Source organism: Pinus tabuliformis, chromosome 3_2 (genome assembly GCF_031772625.1).
Source record: "Pinus tabuliformis cultivar Carrire ecotype Pingquan chromosome 3_2, CPIR1, whole genome shotgun sequence".
NCBI lineage: Eukaryota > Viridiplantae > Streptophyta > Pinopsida > Pinales > Pinaceae > Pinus > Pinus tabuliformis.
In genome coordinates, this window is record NC_142302.1 from 272,971,426 (window position 1) to 272,994,913 (window position 23,488).

General features: G+C 38.4%; 1 long non-coding RNA gene across 1 annotated transcript in view; it reads left to right on the forward strand.

Moving 5' to 3' along the window:
• The window catches only part of LOC149180701 (uncharacterized), a 148,345-nt gene extending 127,036 nt beyond the window's left edge, over nt 1-21,309 (forward strand). Inside the window, exons 2-3 of the long non-coding RNA XR_016257485.1 lie at nt 20,902-20,967; nt 21,101-21,309. This is a non-coding gene — a long non-coding RNA (uncharacterized LOC149180701). The remainder of the gene's footprint in view (nt 1-20,901; nt 20,968-21,100) is intronic.
• The last annotated feature ends 2,179 nt before the right edge of the window (nt 21,310-23,488 follow it).

Genomic DNA, 23,488 nt, shown 5'->3' on the forward strand with positions numbered 1-23,488 from the left:
CAGTAACTAGGTAGCTGTAAATAACTACAAACAATAGAACATTTATAGGTAATTAGAATAGTATAACAGTAATTTAGAGGTATCTTTTTCTACAACAAAGTTAGCTCAAGTTTGTTGGGAAGTCTATTAGGATAGTTTAATTTCCTTAAAAATGGTTTTCTTTCAATTTTTTCATGAAATTTGAATGTACAAGGATTAATCTCACACATATCAATTAATCTATATCTCATGAAATTTGAATGTATAAATATTAACCCCACACATACCAATTAATCTATATCTTATAGTTATTTAAAAAAAAATGAAATAATTAAAATATCATTTAAAGAGACATAAAAATCTTCCAAAATATAAACCAAAACTTGTTCTACCTTGATTTATCTCGTAGAACAACCTTGATGGTTGTTGGTAACATACTTTCCTTGCTTTTGTTGTTATATGTTCATTTATGTTTCATTTTTCATTATGTGTAACTAACTTTCTTTCACTATTCACTTGGAACATGGGTCTTATTAGCTTCCTAAGATGAGGCATAATACACTTAACTAAAGGTTCTTGTACTTGCTCTTTTCAAGTAGTAGTTTTTTTTGAGATACATCTTTTTCATTTCTATTTTGTTGGGTGCATGAGATTGAAGCTAATTAGAGTGTTGGCATTGCTTTGTTATTTATCTTTGATGTTTTAATTTTAATGTTATTGGGTTGTTAATTAGAGTGTTGGCATTGCTTTGTCATCTATTTTTGGTGTTTTAATTTTAATGTTATTGGGTTGACTTGTTTTACCTTGATTTATCTCATAGAACAACCTTGATGCTTCTTGGTAACATACTTTCCTTGCTTATGTTGTTATATGTTCATTTATGTTTCCTTTTTCATTATGTGTAATTCACTTCAAGCTTCTCTATTTTCTTGGAACACAGGTCCTATTAGCTTCATAAGATGAGTTAGAATAAACTTAATTGGAGGTTCTTGTACTTGCTCTTTTCAAGTTGTAGTTTCTTTTTGAGATACATCTTGTTCATTTTTATTTTGTTGGGCGCATGAGATTGAAGCTAATTAGAGTGTTGACATTGCTTTGCCGTCGATTTTTGGTGTTTTAATTTTAATGTTATTGGGTTGCTAATTAGAGTGTTGGCATTGCTTTGTCATTTATTTTTGGTGTTTTAATTTTAATGTTATTGGGTTGACTTGTTCTACCTTGATTTATCTCGTAGAACTATGATCCAAATGCACCAAAACTCTTTGAAGAGAAGCCCTACGATTATCAGGAGCCCCTTCACAATCAAAAAGTTCTATCTTGAGAATATGAGCATATGATGTAGTGCCAAATAACTAGAAATGATGCACCTATCATTAATGCTAGTATCATATCCCCATCTTCTCAGCACATAACATTTTAATCGACAAAATGAAAAATTTGATCAACGAAGAGGATGCCAATGAAAAAGAAGATGATATCATGGCCATTGAACAATATTGATGCTTATTGGTAACATATTTTCCATGCTTTTGTTGTTATATGTTCATTTATGTTTCCTTCTTCATTATGTGTAATTCACATTGCTTCCCTATTTGCTTGGAACACGTGTCTTATTAGCTTCTTAAGATGAGGCAGAATACACTTAATTGAAGGTTCTTTTACTTTCTCTTTTCAAGTAGTAGTTTCTTTTTGAGATACATCTTTTTATTATCTATTTTGTTGGGTGCATGAGATTGAAGCTAATTAGAGCGTTGGCATTGCTTTGCCATCTTTTTTTTTTTGTGTTTTAATTTTATTATTATTGGGTTGCTAATTAGAGTGTTGACATTGCTTTCTCATCCATTTTTGGTGTTTTAATTTAATGTTATTGGGTTGTGTTGACGGTGCTGGACCTGCCAACATTCAGGGGATTCCCCGGTATGAAGTCCCAACTAGACCTCACACTGTTTGGTGTAGGAGTCCCATCTGGTACGATGGCCCAGTTTCCATTATCTTAGATATTTTCCTTAGCTCTTGCTGTTCAACACATGAGAGTGTTATTCTTGTAACTTCAAGAAAGCGAGGTGAGTATGCCTGGTGAGTGTGTAATGTAACTTTGTGTCTGGGTTCTCTTACTGTAAGGGAGAGGGTAAAAGTGAGCCTCTAGATGAGAGGTAGTAGTACCACCCAGGGAGAGACACACGCAAAAACAACAAGGGTCTGTCTAGCATCCAGTGGAATAGTCCACAACGGATGCAACAGTCGTTAAAACCAAAGTGCAAGGGAAAACATGTACATCGTCCAATGGAGTAGTCCACATGGGGGTGATGGTCGTTATAACCAAGGAAAACAAGAATGGTCTATTTAATGTCCCGCAGAGTAGTCCACATGGACGAGACAACAACGATAAACAATATAACACATCTTCAATAATGTAAGTACTAAAATAACCGAAGTAGTTCAACTATTTTAGTATAGGTTAAGAAAACATGCATTACAAACGTTTAAAGAATAGTCTTACAAACGGATACAAAACATGCGTGAAATGTTGCTGGCCTGAGACAGGCTTCTGAATTAAGCAAAAGTTCCAAGACACATCTGTACACCATACATCACTAGCCCCGGTAGTGGGATATTGGAGCCACTCCTCGCTCCTCAAAGAACAGACCACAGACTCTCAAGGCTTTGTGGGTGGAGCTAAGGTGAAAAGTCCTTTGCTCATAAAATGAGGGGGTATATATAGCCAAGGGTGATGCTTGACCCTTGTGACACTTGGACTTCCCTCATGACCGTTCAACTTCCTATGACTTTTCAACTGATGTGACACTTCAATTTCATATGTACATCCGTTGTACTTTCACTTTACATTACGTTTGATTACAACAATTATGGCCCATAGTAGTGATGTGGCTAAGACAACACATGACATAATTAGACATGATACTGTTGACATGTACTAGCTAACTGTGGTGTCCATGTCAAGATGCTATGCTGCTGAGTGATGGATGTACTCTCGGTGTGTTGTGTCTTCACCTCCACATGGCAAAGTGTTGCAGGGTCTTTGATGGTCTTGGTCTTTGCTTGATGGTTCAGTGCATGTATCCCTTTCGCTTGCTGCTTGATGTGCTTTGTATGTCCGTTCAGCTGCGAGCAAGTCTCTTAGCATGCGCTCCTTCTTCATCCCATTTGTCATCGCACCATGTTCCATCAATGTACCTGTTCTTGCAATTCACTCATGATGGGATGACATCAAATCCAAAAATATCCTAGTCTAGCATGATGCATTGCTTTCGGTTTCGTGTCCAGGTGTCCGGGAGGGAGGATAAGACACTAAAGCTACGCAGAGCAAAACTTAGGTCGGGATGAGAGGCTATAGACTACTGTTGGGAAAAAATGCATAGAGGTCACTTGGAGGCAAAATTGCATAATCAAGGACAGCAGTGACAACTGCAAGGTGGAACACAGCTGGGTAGAACTACGCAATTCCTAGGAGGAAGATAAGGTAGGGTGTCGGGGGGAAATTCTACACAGATTTGCGCAATTTTCAGGATGAGGGCTGAGTGGGCCACTTGGGGTCCAGTTGGGAATCTGCACAATTTCTTGGAGGGAGACAGAGCGGGGCAGCAGAGGGCATTGGCAGGAAATTCTGCGCAATTTTCCAGAGCAAGACATGATTGGGCTGCGGGGAGTTGCTGGTCACAACTGTGCATTTCTGAGAGAGAGTGCGGGACAAGAAACATTGCACAGTTTCCAGAAACAGTGCAGAGTGAGGCAACAAAAGGTGTACCAGTCAAAAATACTGCAGAGCGAGGCAACAGAAGGTGTACTAGTCAGAACTGCACAATTTTTAGGAGCAGAGTAGAGCAAGCCAACAAAGGCCTGCCTTAGCATGATTATGCAGCTTCTGCAGGTAATGTAGGGTAGGCAGCTGGGCATGTCTGTACAATTTTGGATAGTAGTGCAGCCCCGGGTCACAGTACAGTGCATATTTCCGGTAGACCAGAGGGAGGCTTGATAACTGATCTTGCAGGAAGCGCAAATTGGATCGGGCTTGGAGACAACTTCTGTGCAATTCTAGGAGACAGACATCCTGCTCACTTCCAGGATTGCACAGTGCAACTGCCCTGGAGGACAACCTCAAGCATTGCGCAGTTCTTGACGTTAGAGCAAGGTCACTGAGAGATGAGACTGCGCAGTGCAGCTCAGTCGAGGTTTGTTTGGTCGACAAAATTTCAAGAAAAATGGCTAAGTGCGAGAGCAAGTGAACTTGTGTAATCATGACATTGTGATCAACCACTTAGCATGACTCAACGACAGGACACCACAAACCAACAATACAAACATGTGCTAAGTGAGACTGTCTAAAGGTTAAGAGCGACAAGTGTGACACCTGCGATAGACCTTTGAACGACCGTGACGACACTTGCACGACAATGCTTACAACTTTGTGTGTGAGTATGATCGATGTTCACAGAGCAAAGACAATTCATGCACACAAAGACCATCCTTCAAAATTGCTAGAACAAGATCACAAGCATGACAAAGCAATCAACATGCCAGAAGACGACCATCGGTCGGAAAAGCAAAAGGGGGTAAAGAATCTATAAGAGCTCATGGAATGCGCTCGAGTGTTTGCAACCATCAGTGGGAAAACCAAGGAAGGCTTCGAAATTTGGATGCAGGCCAAAATTTTGGAGGGTGTTGCAGTCCCTACAACACTTGGCGACACACTGGTTGAGTACCAATTTTTCTGTTTTGGTTCATTTTTAGTGCAAGGCCTTGGCCTTTCAGAGAGTATTGATTCATTGTGTAGGTCACTTTGGCTTCCCCGCTTACCCCATGGAAAAACGTGGTTCACCTTGTACCAACTCAGTCGAAAACAACAAAAGATTCAAAGAGATCACAATGTTTCAAAATTAGGAAGGGTAGTTTGGATCGCGAGCTTAAGATTTTCAGAGTATAAGTTTTCATCTCTGGTGTTTCTCCGCTACCAGCAAGCCTAGACAGTACCTCGACGGAGTCACGTAGGAACATAAGCATTGCTCCATTGCCATCGAGCCTGGTCAGTACCCCGGTGGAGTTGCCTGCTTCACCTCTTTGCGCAGGAAGCCTTTCTCTTCTTTCACCTTTGTATTTTTTTTGAAAGAGGACTGTGCATAAGCACTTATTTATTTTTGGGGCGGAACAGGGATCCCGACTTGTTGAGAGAAGAAGAGGTTGTTCCTTTAGAGAAGCATGTAAGACCTTTGATTTAGGTTTGCTCGCTTAGATTTTCCCCTTCTCCATTTCTACTAATTGAATAAGCTTGAACACACAAAACAAAAGACTGAGTACAGGCATGGGGTTTCCCAGTTTGGACATAGGTTCACGGTTTGACTAGAGCTTCCCTTACAAGTGGATCATTTTTCTTGTTGAGACTTCATCGGCCAAAAGTTACAACCAAGCACAGAGAAGATGGACATAGGACTGGCCAAGCACTGCAGTGTCACAAGACTCTTGAACTTTAGCCACATAACTATTCAAAAGACATAAAACAGTGCATGACAACACTTATTTACAAAATGAAATGACAATACATCAAAACAAAGCAAAGAAAAAACGAAGCAAAAACAACAAAGAAAAACAATAGAACAAGAAATAAACATGTTATGTACATAGTGTGGGGCGCAACCCTAGATCATTGAAAATAACATTTTAAATCTTGTCCATTGACAAGGATAATGTCAATCTTCCTATCAAGTGATTGTAAATGATACGTGTGTTGGCCAAGATTCTCGTGAACTGTGAAAGGGCCAATCCATAGGGACTAAAACTTCGTATGTTTTCCTTTGTCTTCGTGGGGTTTGTCCCACTTCAAGACCAAGTCACCCACACAGAAGTTGGTGTTCCCTGCATACTTTTTGTCGAATCATCTCTTGATATGGTTCTGGTGGAGTGAAATTTTTTCTTTTTCTTTCATCCTTTCTTCTTGTAACTTGTGTAATGTGTCCATCCTATGCTGAACCAATAGACATGACTTGCCTTGGGATTCTTGGGACAATTGGAGAGCAGGCAAGTAGATATTTGGTGGGAGGATGTCTTCTTTTCCATATACCAGGAATTATGGGGATGTGTTCAGAGAGGGTTTGGGTGTGACGCGGTTAGCCCAAAGAGAATTCACCAAAGCAGAATGCCAGTTTCACTGTTTAGAGTAAATGGTCTTTTTTATGATGCAGATAAGGTTTTTGTTTGTGGATTCGGCAAGACCATTTCCCTGCGGCTAATAGTTAGCTGAATGCTTTAGCACAATTCTCTATTGCAATGCAAAATCAGAAAGATTTAACGAAGAGAAGTACATTGCATTGTCAAAAACAAGTGATACAGGAATTCCAAACCTCGAGATGATGTTCCACTGTAGGAAGCTGATGACTTCCTGGTCATTCACTTGTTTGAGCGGAACTGCTTCTGTCCATTGTGTGAAGTAATCAATGGAAGTTAGGATGTCGCGGTGCTGCTTTGATGAACGTGGGAAAATCTCCCCAATGATGTCCAAGCCCCACTGTTGGAATGGTTCGTCCATTGCAATAGACTGCAACGGGGCTATTGACCTTCGTTGTCTACCGACACATCTCTGATAGACCGGGCACTTGCAGGCATAAGTGTGTGCATCTTTGAACAATGTGGGCTAGTAGAAACCAGCTCTCATGACTTTGTGCGCTGTTGTGTTACCCGCGAAGTGACCCCTGACTGGTCCATCATGCAGATCACATAACACTCTCTCTAAATCCTGTGCTTCTAGGCACTTGAGCAAAATTCCATTGTGGTGCTTTCTATAAAGCACTCCGTGCACCAACTGGTAAGATAAGGCTTTCAGTCGGAGTGCCCTCTTCTGCCGCATAAAGAAGTGAGAGGGCATGGTGCCGTGCTCAAGGTACTGGCGCACTTATTCGTACCAAGAGTTACCGTGCGAAGTGGGGGGTGCTTGCTCTACATTGTACATGTCGATTTATTGCTCCCAACCAGCGAGATCTACTTCTTCCTCTTGTGCATGTACTACTTTAGCTGTTATTCTGCAAAGACTGTAACCCTTTATGGTGTGAACTGGCTTAATGTCAAGATCATACTCTTGTAGTCCTGTCATCCAGTGCGCACATCTTTCACCCAACTCTTGCTAAAAAAGCAACAATTTGACTGCTGGGTGTGACATAAAGACTATGCAATGATTATTCAATAGGTAGGTTTTGAAGTGTTTCACCACCTTGTATGCAGCGTATGCTTGTTTGTCCATGGTGGGATAATTGAGGTCTGGCCCCTGCAAGCTCGCACTCATGAAGGAGATGGGACGTTCGTTGTTGAGCTCGTCCTTCTGAGTGAGCATTACAGTGAGTGACGTGTCAGAAGCAAATGTGTAGAGCAAGAAATCTTTATTAAAATCTGGGTTGTATAGCGCAAGTGATTTTTCTATTGCCTGCTTAATAAGGGTGAACATGTCCTTTTCCTTCTTCCCCCAGCTATAAACTGCATCCTTCTTGATCATCTCTTGTATGGGTTTGACAATCTGTGCATAATCAGAGATGAACTTTCTGAGGAAGTTGATCTTTCCTAGGAAGGATTGCATAACTTTCTTGTTCACAGGACTAGGAATCTGCATGATGGTTCAGACTCATTCCGGATCTACCTTGATCCCACTCTTGGCAATGATGTGCCCAAGGAGGTTCTCCTCAGACACTGAAAAGACACTCTTCTTGGGATTCAAGGATATCCCGTACTTGCGACATCGCTCAAAGATCTTCTTGAGATGGCGCAAGTGGTCTAACTGTTTTCTGGAAAAAACTGTTACGTCATCAAGGTAGACCACCACGCTCTGTCCGATGAGCCCATGAAAGGCGATGTCCATTGTGCACTGAAAAAGTTGTACCTGCGTTTACCAGCCCAAATGGCATTCTTTGATAAGCGAACATACCCCACTTGGTACGGAAAGTTGTTTTTAGTCTGTTAGGTTCTGCTACCAGAACCTGGTTATATCCTGAAAAATCGTCTAGTAGAGAAAACATTTATGCTCTAGATATTGTTTGCAAGATGTGTTCCATGGATGGCACAGGGTAATTGTCTTTGTCCGAGGCATGATTCAGATTTCAGAAATCAACGCACAGGCAGATCTCCCCAGACTTCTTTCTGACAGGAACTAAGTTTGAAACCCATGTAGAATGACAAACTTTGTAAATGATCCGAGCATCCAACAACTTAGTCAACTCTTTCTGAATGAGGGGCTCCAGCGATAGATGTACTTTCCTGAGCTTCTGCTGAAACAGTTTGGCCCCTTCCTTGATTGGGATGATGTGTTGGATTATTCGCGTGTCATATGTTTTCAATTCATCGTACATCCACGTGAATACATCAAGGTATTGTCTGAACAAGTGGAAAAAGGCTTGCCGCTCTTCCGGTGTGCAACACGTACTGAGATTCACAAACTTCGGATCTTTGTTTGTTCCTAGATTAATTTGTTCGTGCATTAGTGTGGAACTGTGGGTTTTAGTGTTCCTGGGTCCCTGGAAGTGGTTCTGCAAGTCATATAGCTTCTCGAGTGAAACCACACCCTTAGGGATGAGGTTACTTTTACTTGCATCGACTGTGTCTTGCAGAGACTGCTCGTGCTCGTTTTCGTTTATCACTATGTCTTTGAAGACGTCAACATTGGCCATGAAATGCAGTATCTGTTCATCATCATCAAAAATATGTAAATTAGCGATGTTGTCCAGGATAGATGGCTTATACAAAATTTCAATAGAAAATCTATCCCTAAGCGGTGTCATCCTAGCAGCTGCATTTGCCAGAGCATCTGTAGCTGCATTACACATTCTTGGTACATAAATGATATTGAAAGCTTGGAAGTTAGAGATAAGTTGCCATACCTCTTGTTGGTAACTCTTAAGACGAGGTGAAACATAGTGTACGGTGTTACGTATCTAACGTACCACGATCTCTAAATCAAATACGACTTTCAGCACTACAATGTTGAGGATGATGGCTTTCTGTAAGCCCAAAACGAGTGCTTCATATTCAACAGTGTTGTTCGTGCACTCGAACTCCAAGCAGCTTGAGACTAAGTGTTTCCTTTGCCTTGGGTCTATCAAAACACACCCGACTCTAGAGCCATCCTGTGTCTTGGATCTGTCGAAATACAAGGTCCACATGTCATATGTACAAGGACCGATTTCCACGCTAGTACTGCTAACACTACTGCTACTACTGTTACAATGTATTGTACAAGTTTCATTTCCGTTAGTTGGGCAAGGAAGGAGACCCAACTGTGTGTCTAGTGGGGTGGGGCTTGGCTGTGCAAGATAACACCCCAGCTGCATTTCCAGAAAGAAATTGCCGAACATAAGTTCTGCGAAAGCCAACGATTCATTTTGACCATTCAAGGGAGTAACGTTATGTTTCATATATCTCTCCGGAAACGCCCAGATTTGGTTGTTTCTGCCCTTGTACGGAAACCATAAGTGTGACCAATCCGTAGAAAATTATCCTTGCAACTTGCTGGACTAGTCTCTGCTGAGAAATAAGCCATATGCTTTCAGAATGTTCACAATCACAATGTTGATGCACTGATGAACTAGTCTATTAGACGATAATCAGATGATCACATCTCAGAGTTCACCAATGGATGGTACACATGTTCAGTCAAGTTGGATGATTTTCACAGTTGTACTTCTCCGTTGTGCATTCATCTGTTTAACAATAGAGAGTGGCATGACATTGACAGACGCATGAGAATCAACCAAATAATTGTGGACATTGAAGTTGAATGTTTCAAATGATAACAAAAACGGTGGGCAGAGCGAGTTCGCTTCCTCCATGCGAAGCGCGTTGAGCACAAATGCGAGTGATTCAGGAGACTTGCTTGGTCCCTTGCTGAAAGATGCAACACTGTCTGTGGAGGTTTGCCCCAATGCGCAAAAGAATATCTCGCTGACCCGTGAGCTTGGTTAACTCATAAAGAGAGATGTTCGCACAGGTCTTTTTCATATCTTCAACAATGTTGTAATCCAAAGTGGGAAGACTCACTGAGTTGTCTGGGTGTAGACTAGTGTTCATGTTGTCCGGTGGGCTTCTTTTATCTCTGTTGCTCACAAACGTACTTTTAAATGTAGCTATCTTCCCGGACTTGCCTTGTGTTTTCTGTGTTGAGATGACTAGTGGGTCCACTGTTCTGAGAAGATGTTGTCTTACTTTTTCTCTCGGTATCTCAAAAACAGTGGGGGACCCTTAACTCCTCAAATTGTATCGATTGTTCTGCTTCGGGGCTGGACGTTCTCTCGGAGGCTCCTTCTCGGTGGTTTTCTTCTGGGTAGTGTTAGCACATTGATACATGTTGATTACATTCCCAACACTTGGAGCTTCATTAGAAGCAACAACTTCCTCTTCATCTTCATCCTTAGGCTAAACCTGCTCATTGGCTTTAAAATGATCAGTCAACCTTGTAGCCATGGTGCTCATCACTCGGTTCCATTCTAGACAAGTCTTTTCTGAATGTCAGTCTTCGTGGACCGTGCATAAGTGATCTGTCACAATTTTGTCTAGGTGGAGCACAACGTTAGAGCTCTGCGCAGATTTAGCCAGGTGGCTACTGCTGCTGCTTGATGTCACATTCTTCTTCTGCACAAATCTGGGAGGCCTGCTGCTCACAACTGTCTCGGTCGTCCGTTGCTTGAGTTTAGACACTTTGGTTGTTAAGGACTTGACAAGACGAGTAAGGTTCTCAATTTCACTTGCTTCCTTTTCCTTTACCTTACTCACAACAGTCTGAGACCTCCTACCCGTGTCTTTGGAGTCCTTAGCTGGTTCATCATCTACAATGACTCCAATAGCATGCAAGTCTTTCTCCACATCAATTGCCTCTTGGCAATTTTCCAAAAGTGTTGGTTTCACAGCTCACTTGACGAACTGCGCAATGCTGGTCGGAAGTGCGGACATGTAGTAGTCAACTGTGATGGAATCGTGAGGTTTGGTGTCTGCAGTGAACTTGTTCAAGATACGGTTAAACCTCTGGTTAAAATATTTCACTTTTTCTTTTTGCTCCATCTTGAGACTACCCAACTCTTTCAACAACATGGCAGGTTTTTGTCCTCAACAAACTTCTCAAGGAAAATTCTCTTGAACACCCCTAGTTCTGAATGGAGTTGACAAGAAGGCTATGGTACCATACAGCTGCTCTGCCATCCAAGGTACATGGAAACAATCTACATGCAACATTGTCATAACGTACCTTGAGTGTCTGCAGATGTAGGTAGAATGTGTCTAGATGGTCTTTCGCCTTCACTGCCTTGTCAGGGTCATACTTTGTTAATAGTTTCTCTGCGTGTCTTGGCATCTTGTGCAAGACACCCGGGAGTGCCAATGGGCCCTGTGTCATCCATTCCAGATTTTGATCAACCATATTGTCCTCTTCTTCGTCCTCCTCCTCTTCTTCTGAATCTGATGGTTCAACCTTTGAATCTGTTGGTTCGTCTCCACCTCTGCCTCCTCCACTGCCTCCACCGGAACCTGAGCCCAAGAGTAAGATGTTATCTTATTCTCCTTCTAGGAAAATAGGAGGTTCCTCTTCGTTCTCAACAAATTCTTCCATCTTTTCAAGAGTGGATATGATTACTTCTTCAACAGATGATATTACCACTCCTGTGGGTGCAGTCTTTTGCTTCCTCTGTGAAGAGGGAAGAGTGTGTACTCCTGGAATCCGTCCAACAACTTTAGGAAATTGACAGGTGATGTGGCGGACAACACAGATGTGATGATATGAGATTTCTTATTTGAGTTTGGGAGGTGAGGAGTAACCAACTTTAGAGTTGCATGTGGGAGAGAGGGAGTTCGTGTTACTACCTTGACCAGATGATAGATAAGTGGGGTTGGTAGGACATTCATCCATAATTGGCTGGAGGCCTTCCTTCCAGCACCAGGAATGTTGACGGTGCTGGACCCGCCAACATTCAGGGGATCTCCCCGATATGAAGTCCCAACTAGACCTCACACCGTTTGATCTAGTTTCCATTATCTTAGATATTTTCCTTAGCTCTTGCTGTTCAGCACATGAGAGTGTTATGCTTGTAACTTCAAGAAAGTGAGGTGAGTATGCCTGGTGAGTGTGTAATGTGAATTTGTGTCTGGGTTATCTTACTGTAAGGGAGAGGGTAAAAGTGAGCCTCTAGATGAGAGGTAGTAGTACCACCCTGGGAGAGACACACACGAAAACAACAAGGGCCTGTCTAGCATCCAATAGAATAGTCCACAACAGATGTGGCATTCGTTAAAACTAAAGTGCAAGGGAAAAAACGTACACCATCCAGTGGAGTAGTCCACATGGGGTGACGTTCGTTATAACCAAGGAAAACAAGAATGGTCTGTCTAATGTCCTACGGACTAGTCCACACGAATGAGACAACAATGATAAACAATACAACACATCTTCAACAATGTAAGTACTAAAATAATCGAAGTAGTTCAACTATCTTAGTATAGTTTAAGCAAACATGCATTATAAACATTTAAAGAATAGTCTTACAAACGAATATATAACATGCGTAAAAACTTGATGTCTTGAGACAAGCTTCTGAATTAAGAAAAAGTTCCAAGACACATCTCTACACCATACATCACTAGCCCCAATAGTGGGACATTGGAGCCACTCCGCGCTCCTCAAAGAACAAACTACAGACTCTTAAGGCTATGTGGGAGGAGCCAAGGTGAAAAGTCACTTTCTCATACAATGAGGGGGTATATATAGCCAAGGGTGATGCTTGACCCTTGTGACTCTTGGATTTCCCTCATGACCGTTCAACTTCATATGAATTTTCAACTGACGTGACTCTTCAACTTCATATGTGCGTCTGTTGGACTTTCACTTTACATTACATTTGATTACAACAAGTATGGCCCACAGTAGTGATGCGACCGAGACAACTCATGACACAAATCGACATGATACTGCTGACATGTACTAGCTAACTGTGGTGTCCATGTCAAGATGTTATGCTGCTGAGTGATGGATGTACTCTCGGTGTGTTGTGTCTTCACCTTCGTATGGAAAAGTGTTGCAGGGTCTTTCAATGGTCTTGGTCTTTGCTTAATGATTCAGTGCATGTATCCCTTTCGCTTGCTGCTCGATGTGATTTGTATGTCTGCTCAATTGCGAGCAAGTCTCCCACCATGCACTCCTTCATCCCGTTCATCGTCGTGCCACGTATCATCAATGTACCTGTTCCCGCAATTCACTCATGATGGGACGAAATCAAATCCAAAAATCTACTAGTCTAGCATGATGCATTGTTTTCGGTTTCGGGTCCAGATGACTGGGAGGGAGGACAAGACACTGAAACTGTGTAGAGCATAGCTCAGGCCGGAATGAGGGGCTCCGAAGTATTATCGGGAAAAAATGCACAGAGGTCAATAGGAGGCAAAATTTCGCAATCAGGGACAAGAGTGACAACTGTAAGGTGGAACCCAGCTGGGCAGAACTACGCAATTCCTGGGATGAAGACAAGGCAGGGGGAACTGCTGGGAAACTCTACGCAATTTGCAGGATAAGGACTGAGCGGGCCACTCGAGGTCTAGTTGGGAATCTGCGCAATTTCTTAGAGGTCTAGTTGGGAATCTGTGCAATTTCTCAGAGGGAGATAGAGCGAGGCAACAAAGGGCATTGGCAGGAAATTTTGCGCAATTTTCCAGTGCAAAGCATGATCGGGCTGTGGGGAGATGCTAGTCACAACTGCGCATGTTTGAGAGACAGTGCGGGACCGACAACACTACGTAGTTTCCGAAAAAAATGCAGAGCAGGGCAACAGAAGGTGTACCAGTTAGAACTACGCAATATTCAGGCGCAGAGCAGAGCAAGCCAACAAAGGCCTAACTTAGCATGACTGCGCAGTTTCTGTAGGTAGTGCAAGGCAAGCAACTGGGCATGTTTGCACAATTTTGGAGAGCAGTGTAGCCTCGAGTCGCAGTGCAGTGCAGATTTCTGGTAGACCAGAGGGAGGCGAGAAGCACAAATTTGATCGGGATTGGAGACATGTCTGTGCAATTTTGGGAGGCTGAGATCCTGCTCACTTCCAGGATTGCGTAGTGCAGCTTCCCCGGAGGACAACCTCAAGCACTACGCAGTTTTGGGTAGAAGAGCAGGGTCAATAAGAGATGAGACTGTGCAGTGCAGCTCAGTTGGGGTCTGGTTGAAGGGATTTGTTCGATCGACAAATTTTTAGGAAAAATGACTAAGTGCGAGAGCAAGTGAACTTGTGTAGACGTGACATTGTGATCAAACACTTAACATGAATCGACGATAGGACACCACAAACCAACAAGACAAACATGTGCTCAGTGAGACTGTTTAAAGGTTAAGACCAACACTTGAGATAAACCTTCGAACGACCGTGACGACACTTGCGCGACAATGTTTACAACGTTATGTGTGAGTACGACTGATGTTCACAGAGCGAAGACAACTCATGCACACAAAGACCAACCTTCAAAATCACAAGAAGAAGATCGCAAGCATGACAAAGCAATCAACATGCCAGAAGGCGATCACTGGTTGGACAAGAAAAAGGGGGTAAAAACGCTACAAGAGCTCATGGAATGAGCTCGAGTGTTTGCAACCATCAGTGGAAAAACCAAGGAAGGCTCTGAAATTTGGATGCAAGCCAAAAATTTGGAGGGTGTTGTAGCCACTACAACAGGTTGACTTGTTCTACCTTGATTTATCTCATAGAACAACCTTGATACTTCTTGGTAACATACTTTCCTTGCTTATGTTGTTATATGTTCATTCATGTTTCCTTTTTCATTATGTGTAATTCACTTTGCTTCCCTATTTTCTTGGAACAAGGGTCTTATTAGCTTCCTAAGATGAGACAGAATACACTGAATTGAAGGTTCTTGTACTTGCTCTTTTCAAGTAGTATTTTCTTTTTGAGAAACACTTTTTTTCATTTCTATTTTGTTGGGTGCATGCGATTGAAGCTAATTAGAGTGTTGGCATTGCTTTGTCATCTATTTTTGGTGTTTTAATTTTAATGTTATTGGGTTGATTTCCTACCTTGATTTATCTCGTAGAACAACCTTGATGCTTCTTGGTAACATACTTTACTTGCTTGATGCTTCTTGATTAAATACTTTCCTTGCTTCTGTTGTTATATGTTCATTTATGTTTTCTTTTTCATCATGTGTATTTCAATTTGCTTCCCTATTTGCTTGGAACATGGGTCTTATTAGCTTCCTAAGATGAGGCAAAATATACTTAATTGAAGGTTCTTGTACTTGCTATTTTCAAGTAGTAGTTTCTTTTTGAGATACATCTTTTTCATTTCTATTTTGTTGGGTGCATGAGATTGAAGCTAATTAGAGTGTTGGCATTGCTTTGCAATCTATTTTTGGTGTTTTAATTTTAATGTTATTGGGTTGCTAATTAGAGTGTTGGCATTGCTTTGTCATTTATTTTTGATGTTTTAATTTTAATGTTATTTGATTGACCTGTTATACCTTGATTTATCTTGTAGAACCACCTTGATGCTTCTTGGTAACATACTTTCATTGCTTCTGTTGTAATAAGTTCATTTATGTTTCCTTTTTCATCATGTGTATTTCACTATGCTTCCCTATTTGCTTGGAACATGGGTCTTATTAGCTTCCTAAGATGAGGCATAATACACTTAACTAAAGGTTCTTGTACTTGCTCTTTTCAAGTAGTAGATTCTTTTTGAGATACATCTTTTTCATTTCTATTTTGTTGGGTGCATGAGATTGAAGCTAATTAGAGTGTTGGCATTGCTTTGTTATTTATCTTTGATGTTTTAATTTTAACGTTATTGGGTTTCTAATTAGAGTGTTGGCATTGCATTGTCATCTATTTTTAGTGTTTTAATTTTAATGTTATTGGGTTGACTTGTTCTACCTTGATTTATCTCATAGAACAACCTTGATGCTTCTTGGTAACATACTTTCCTTGCTTTTGTTGTTATATGTTCATTTATGTTTCCTTTTTCATTATGTGTAATTCACTTCAAGCTTCTCTATTTTCTTGGAACATGGGTCCTATTAGCTTCATAAGATGAGATAGAATACACTTAATTGAAGGTTCTTGTACTTGCTCTTTTCAAGTAGTAGTTTCTTTTTGAGATACATCTTTTTCATTTCTATTTTGTTGAGTGCATGAGATTAAAGCTAATTAGAGTCTTGATATTGCTTTATCATCTATTTTGGTGTTTTAATTTTAATATTATTGAATCGCTAATTAGTGTGTTGGCATTTCTTTGTCATTTATTTTTGGTGTTTTATTTTAATGTTATGGGGTTGACTTGTTCTTCCTTGATTTATTTATGTTCATTTATGTTTCCTTTTTCATTATGTGTAATTCACTTCGCTTCCCTATTTTCTTGGAACATGGGTCTATTAGCTTCCTAAGATGAGGCATAATACACTCAATTGAAGGTTTTTGTACTTGCTCTTTTCAAGTAGTAGTTTCTTTTTGAGATATATCTTTTTCATTTCTATTTTGTTGGGTGCATGAGATTGAAGTTAATTAGAATGTTGACATTGCTTTGTCATCTATTTTTGGTGTTTTAATTTTAATGTTATTGGGTTGCTAATTAGAGTGTTAGCATTGCTTTGTCATCTATTTTTGGTGTTTTAATTTTAATGTTATGGGGTTGACTTCTTCTACCTTGATTTATCTCGTAGAACAACCTTGATGCTTCTTGGTAACATACTTTTGTTGCTTCTGTTGTTATATGTTCGTTTATGTTTCATTTTTCATTATGTGTAATTCACTTTGTTTCCCTATTTGCTTGGAACATGGGTCTTATTATCTTCCTAATATGAGGCAGAATACATTGAATTGAGGGTTCTTGTACTTGCTCTTTTCAAGTAGTAATTTCTTTTTGAGATACATCTTTTTCATTTCTATTTTGTTGGGTGCATGAGATTGAAGCTAATTAGAGTGTTGACATTGATTTTTCATCTATTTTTGGTGTTTTAATTTTAATGTTAGTGTTTTAATTTTAAGAAGGCAACATAGATATTAAATTTACTAGAATAAAATTCAGTCTGTCATTTTTCATTCTTTTTTTCCTCTTTCTTAACTATATTTTGAAAGAAGCATATATAAATAGACCCATTTAGGCCATATAAATAAACATGTATTATAGTTTTAGTAAGTAAATTTTATAACAAAGTAATATAAGTGTTAAATTTACTAGAATAAAATCAGTCTATCATTTTTCATTTTAATTTTTATTTCCTTTGTTAACTATAGATTTTAAGGAAGCATATAAATAGACCCATGCATGACATATAAATAAACATGTATTATCGCTTTAATAAATAAATTTTATAACAAGGTATAATAAATGTTGAATTTCAAAGAATGAAAATAAAAATAAATTAAGAAATACTTTCAAAATTGGGTGATTTGAAGCTAAGTTAAATTAGAAAGATTTGTATCTGTGGAATGAACATAAAAATAAATTAGTAAATACTTTCAACCTTCAGTTGAGTTGAAGATAAGTTGAATGAATTAGAGATTTGTAGTTGAGTTGAATTAGAGATCTCTAGTTGTTTTATTATTTCAATTCTCCAACCATCCAACCAAGTAGAAACAACATTTTTTTCTACCTAACATTTCCATAGATTCGTCTAAACAATAATCTTTTGCACAACCTAACAATACCTATATAAATATATTAAATTCATTTTATTGAATTTGTTTTTTATAGGGATCAGAAAACCCATTAAACATGGTTGAAAAATGGACATTATGCATAGAAGTTTCTTGTTATCCCAATCCAGGGCAAGCAATGATTACTTATGTGCTATGCAATATTGTGATAAACAAAGTCCTCCAAAGGAAAAGGAATGTACCTGGGAGAACAACAAAAAATGAATCATATTATATTGCATTAATAGAAGGCTTAGGAACAACTAGGGAGTATGGATCCAATGGAATTTTTGCCTTCACCAATTCTGAACTTATCTGCAACCAAATGAAAGGCGTATACCAAGTTAAAAAATAGAGGTTAAAACAACTTCATGGAGAAGCAAAAAATATTATCAGTGAATTTCAATCATTTATCATAAAACACTGCGCAAATGTTAATAGGATGTCTAGTGATCTATTGTATGGGACAATGCCAATTCAAGATTTGTGTGTAAAAGGTGAATTAGTGTTAAGAAGTTCTCCATCAATATTTATTGATGGACATTGTAAGATATCTTTGATATGTGAGTAATTTTAGTTATCAATGTGTCATTTTTAATGACCATGTTTTTTTTTCAATTCTATACCAAGTGTGCCCCCACTATGTAAGCACAATTTGATGAGCTTGAGATGTTTTAGACAATTTTGTATTTAATTTTCAAAATGTGCGTGCTTCAACATTGTGTTTTTAGTCTTGAGTATATTTTAAATGAAGAGCTTTGGATTGTTACAATAAATTTTTGAATTTTTGAATTCTTTCAATGTTTTTAAATAACAATTTTAAGATCTCAAAATATATGATGTAACTTCAAGGGTTACATCAATTAAATGCATGAGGTAACTTCCAGGGTTATATCAATTTTCTGAATACTTAATATTTTTAAATAGAAATTTCAAGATTTTTAAATGCATGAGGTAACTTCAAGGGTTACAACAATTTTCTGAATTCTTGATATTTTTAAATAGCATTTAAAAAAAAAATTTAAATGCATGAGGTAACTTCTTAAATATCATGCATATATATATCTATAGATATCCATATCATGGATGACCATTTGCCACATGATTCTTCGAGGCGAACATCAATAAAGTCTCATGCATCTACTAGAGTGGGAGGTTGAGGTCATGGATCAAAGAGAATATCAAATGAATCGGGGGAGGTCCATCGTTCACATCATGGTATTTATTATATATATATATGTTTATGTGCATTTACTTAAATGATAAATAAGTAGAATCATATGTATGTACACATAAATATTGAATTGATTTTCTATTTTTTTTAGATGCTTCGCTCACAATGTTGTCGCATGACGGTGGTCAACATTCTCCGAGTGGTCATCAATCTCAGGGTGGTCAACATTCTTTGGGTGGTCATCAATCTTAGGGTGGTTAACATTCTTAAGGTAGTCAATATCATTTAGGTAAATTATATAATTTTTTTATGTTAAAACAAATTTGTACATGTAAATGAATTGTATGTACATATGCGTATACATGTCTATCTTGCATACATGTATGAATACATTTGTTCACATGTTTTTATATTTATGAAATTTTATATAGCAATCCAGAGGGTGAAAATTTGGTCCAAGTAGATGTAAGCGAAGCCAAACAGTTCAAGAAGAAGGTTAGACTCCAACTACCATTTATCCATCTGATATTTCAGATGAGCTTCCTTGGGAGACAAACCTCCAACAATGCACATTACAAAGGTGCAAAACTCATTATTTTAAATTGAGGAAAGATATTGGGAGTTTGGATCTTCCTGCAAAGAGTAGAGAAAGCTTAGAAATAGTTATGCACTCTCTAAGCTCATTTCTTGATATTTACGAGAAGCTTGGGCCAACCACGAATTCATTTATAGATATGATGAGGCATAGAAATGAAGCAGTGATGGGTCCCGATAAATGGGTCGAGGTTAATAAAAGGGTTACAAAAGAAAATGAAAAATCTATGTTTAATTTCAAAGAAGGGCCGAAAAGAAAGATGCTCAAGGTGCAATATTTCAAGCACCCTGATATAGCCAACCATTTGTATGATAGGTTCCTTGCAGCGTATGGAAAGTTGCCATGGAATGATGAGGTTCTAGTTTATTTTGCAAAATTATTTTATGCAATTTTTTTTTGGGGTATGAAACCTGATTATAATGACCTTCCATCTGAATATTATGGTACTGGGAAAGGTCGGTTATATGATCGTAAGGGCGCATTACGTGATACTGAATTGCCTCGCCCTCAACCACCTTTGGTATACCAACCTCCTTGTCTAGTAACTTTGCGGTCAGAGATGGATGCCACTTCTCAAATTAGTCAAGAAGGAAGGGATGCCATTATAGACAACATATAGAGTGCATTGACCGAAATTGATATCGATCTAAATCGACAAAGATCACGAGCTGATGCACGTGCTAATTTTGTATATAAAACAAATGAAGAGATAGATAATATGAATACTGAGGAGCTTAAAGCATATGAAAAGGCTTGTCGTAATGGTTGGCAATACCTAATTGTTCATGAAGAAGAGGGTGTGGGATTGGTATGTGTTAATGGTTAGGGTGGATATTTTAATGCAATTTGTAATGTATGTGTTAATGTCGATTCACATACATTTTGCTATTTTTTTTTTTTTTAGATATAATCTAGCACAAATGTATCATATGTTCACCATTTGCAATTAACTCATTTGTTGAACGAAAATTTTGATAATTTCACGGTCCCAGGTTCAGGTTCCAATGAAGATATTTTGAGAGATGTTAGTTTTTTTGAAGAGTTCATGTTGATACAATTATTATTCTACTTTTATTATATCGATATATTATGAGGACATATTTTTAAAAGAAATAATTATGTATATATAATTAAATGTTAATAAATTCTGATTCCGACCAATGTTTTGGACATAGCGCCACCCTCTTCCTCCTTATTAGGAGATGTGCCACAAATATTGAATATTTCACTTATGTTTTGTTATAAATTGAAGTGCAAGTTTCATTAAAAAATGATCTATAGATTTATCTTATAGTTTTAAAATTTTAGAATTTTAGGTTTGGGGAGATGATTTCCATTGTCCAAGGACTTTAGCAATGGAGTCGACAATGGGGATAGGATCATCTAAATAATTTGAAAAAATCATGTAGTAATTTTTTTTAATATTGCGAGTTTATGCATTTTCATACATGCAATTTAAAATTTCTAATATATACATGTACATGTATTGTACAGGGCATCCAAGAGGGCGCAATGGAAGGCAAACGCCAAAAGGGCACAATGGAGGGGGAAAACCATGAGGTATTGCATGGAATTTGAAACTTTTTATATTTTTCTTTTGATGATCTTACATTCTCGTTTAATTTTAAAACATTAAAATTTAATTTTAAAGTATATAATCTTATGTATATATGCAATTACACATGTTGTGCAGGGCACCCATGATTCAGATGAGAGCACGAGGAGGTTGATAGATCATATATTTGAGTGAGATTGTCTAAATTGATGCAACTTTTTATTTGACAGTCTTTTAATGTTATATTTACTTTTATCATGATATAAATTTTGGACATATTTAAAGTAAAACTCTTTATAATGAATTGATGCATCTTATTATTTTACAAATTTTTATTATATATTTTAAAAAATTGGACATAATTTAAATCTTGAACTCTTTATTATGATTTAATACATGCTAATTTTGGAGTTTATGTACATTTTGCATGGTACAATTTGCATGATGTATGGTTTGATGCTTAAAACTTGGTTTTACATATTTAAGTTCATGAATATGTAGCAATCAAAGTAAATTTTCATTTAGATGGTACATTTTGCATTCAATCATTCCTGTGAGTAGATGATTCTTAGGTTTTGTTTAAAGTTGTTTTGTCTTGAATTATTTAAAATGAATCTATTAAAATTGCAAATTACAAAATGTGAGGTCTACATTTTGCATTTGAATGAATCTTATAATTCGATGTAGATGTTTAAAACAATGATAACTTAAAATTGTATTATAAAATATGGTATGTACATATTGCATTCATGTATAGAAAGACTGTTGACACCTAATCATCAGGATAGGGTGAACATAATGTAAATAAATAAATAAGTAATGTGAACAGTCATCGGGAGATGAAGTGAACAGTCTCTCCCTCACGTATATAATAAGGCCAACCTGAAGGAATAAACACGCGAATCAATTTTTGGTTGAGGAGTTACTGCCTGGTCTGACATGGTATCAGAGCCAGCTCCAAAAATTAGGTTTTGTGTAACTCCTAGTGTCAGTTTCTGCCTATGTTCTGCCTATCTTACAGAATTCACACCTGCCCATCTGACCGAATTCAGTTTTCCATATATACGCTGCCCCTTGCTCTAATGCACAGCCAGCTCTCATATAATCTGTGGTAGGTTTCAGAGCCTACTACTCCACCTGCTATTCACCATTATTCTCGCTACTCATAAACATCTGAACGCTTCTCCCTCCATATGCTGCTCCTCCAGTTTGCTGGTTCTCTTGATGGAGGATTGATTTTTGGAAATCCAGAGGTAGCCTGCGCGTTACATTAACCGAGACCTGCTACTGCGCGAGACCGGAACTGAGACCTACTACTGCCAGCGTTACATTAACCGAGACCTCCGTTCCATTTTGTTATGCATTCGCTTGTCCAAAAAAAAAGGGTGCTATTATATAGCAGTGCTTCACACAAGTCCGCTTGCCTGTTTGACGTGGTATTATACAGCAGCGCTTCACACAAGTCTGCCTGCCGGTGTTTTTTTTTAACTCTGGCTTGACATGAAAAAGGCGCCTGAGTCTATTGCATGAATGATGCTGGTATATACGTTGAAGTTTTTTCTTGGCATACACGTTGAAGTTTTTCACATATAACGTTGGCATATACTTTGAAGTTTTTGGTATATACGTTGAAAAATTTTTGGCATGTAAAATGTGTTAAAAGTCACGTGTTGAATGTACTCTTGAACGCTGTTGAATGTACTCTTGAACGCTGTTTAACACATGGAATTGTATTGAGCCATTTTTTGGTACGTTGACTGCATGGTATTTCATAAGTATTTGAGACATGCGTTGAGATTAGATTGGTGAAGACCAAATTCAGATAGCTCTGTTGCCTTTCCATGTAAAACAATTTAAGAACATTGTGGAAAAATTGATGAGGAAGAGATTTGAAATTTTTTGAGAATGCATAGTTGATCTATGTTTTATATTTTCATTAAAGACAAAGATAGTACAAAGCCCTATATGCAGAGAATGCCCTTTTGAATTGTAATTTTTAAAAATTACCACCAGAAGTACAATTTTACTATATATTGGCAGAAGTATTTTTCTATCAGTAGAAGTAATTTTTTACAGAATGCATTCAATCATATCCATGATGGGAATAGTTCTCACTGGCAAGGAGAACTATCCTGAATGGTCTCGGATGATAAAACACACCCTCATTTTCAATGAGTTGTGGAAAGGAGTTTGTGTCGGAGACAGAGACAATGAATCAAAACAGCCTACCTCAGACAAAGAGCTCGTCATTTGGGAAAACAAGAACAACAAAGCTTATGCATTAATCGCAACATCTGTAAATGAAGAGGTGAGTCGCCATATTTCGTCATTTTCAACTGCCTTTGAAGACTTACAAAAGCTGAAAGAACTCTATGACTCACATTCTGCACTTGAAGTTGTTCAACTCATGATTAAAATCTTCACTCTTGAACTGCAAAACAATGATCCTCTTTCTCTTGCATCTGAAGTAAAGTCTATAATGCATGATATCAAATCCATTAAGGTTGAGTTGGATATTCCTCTTAT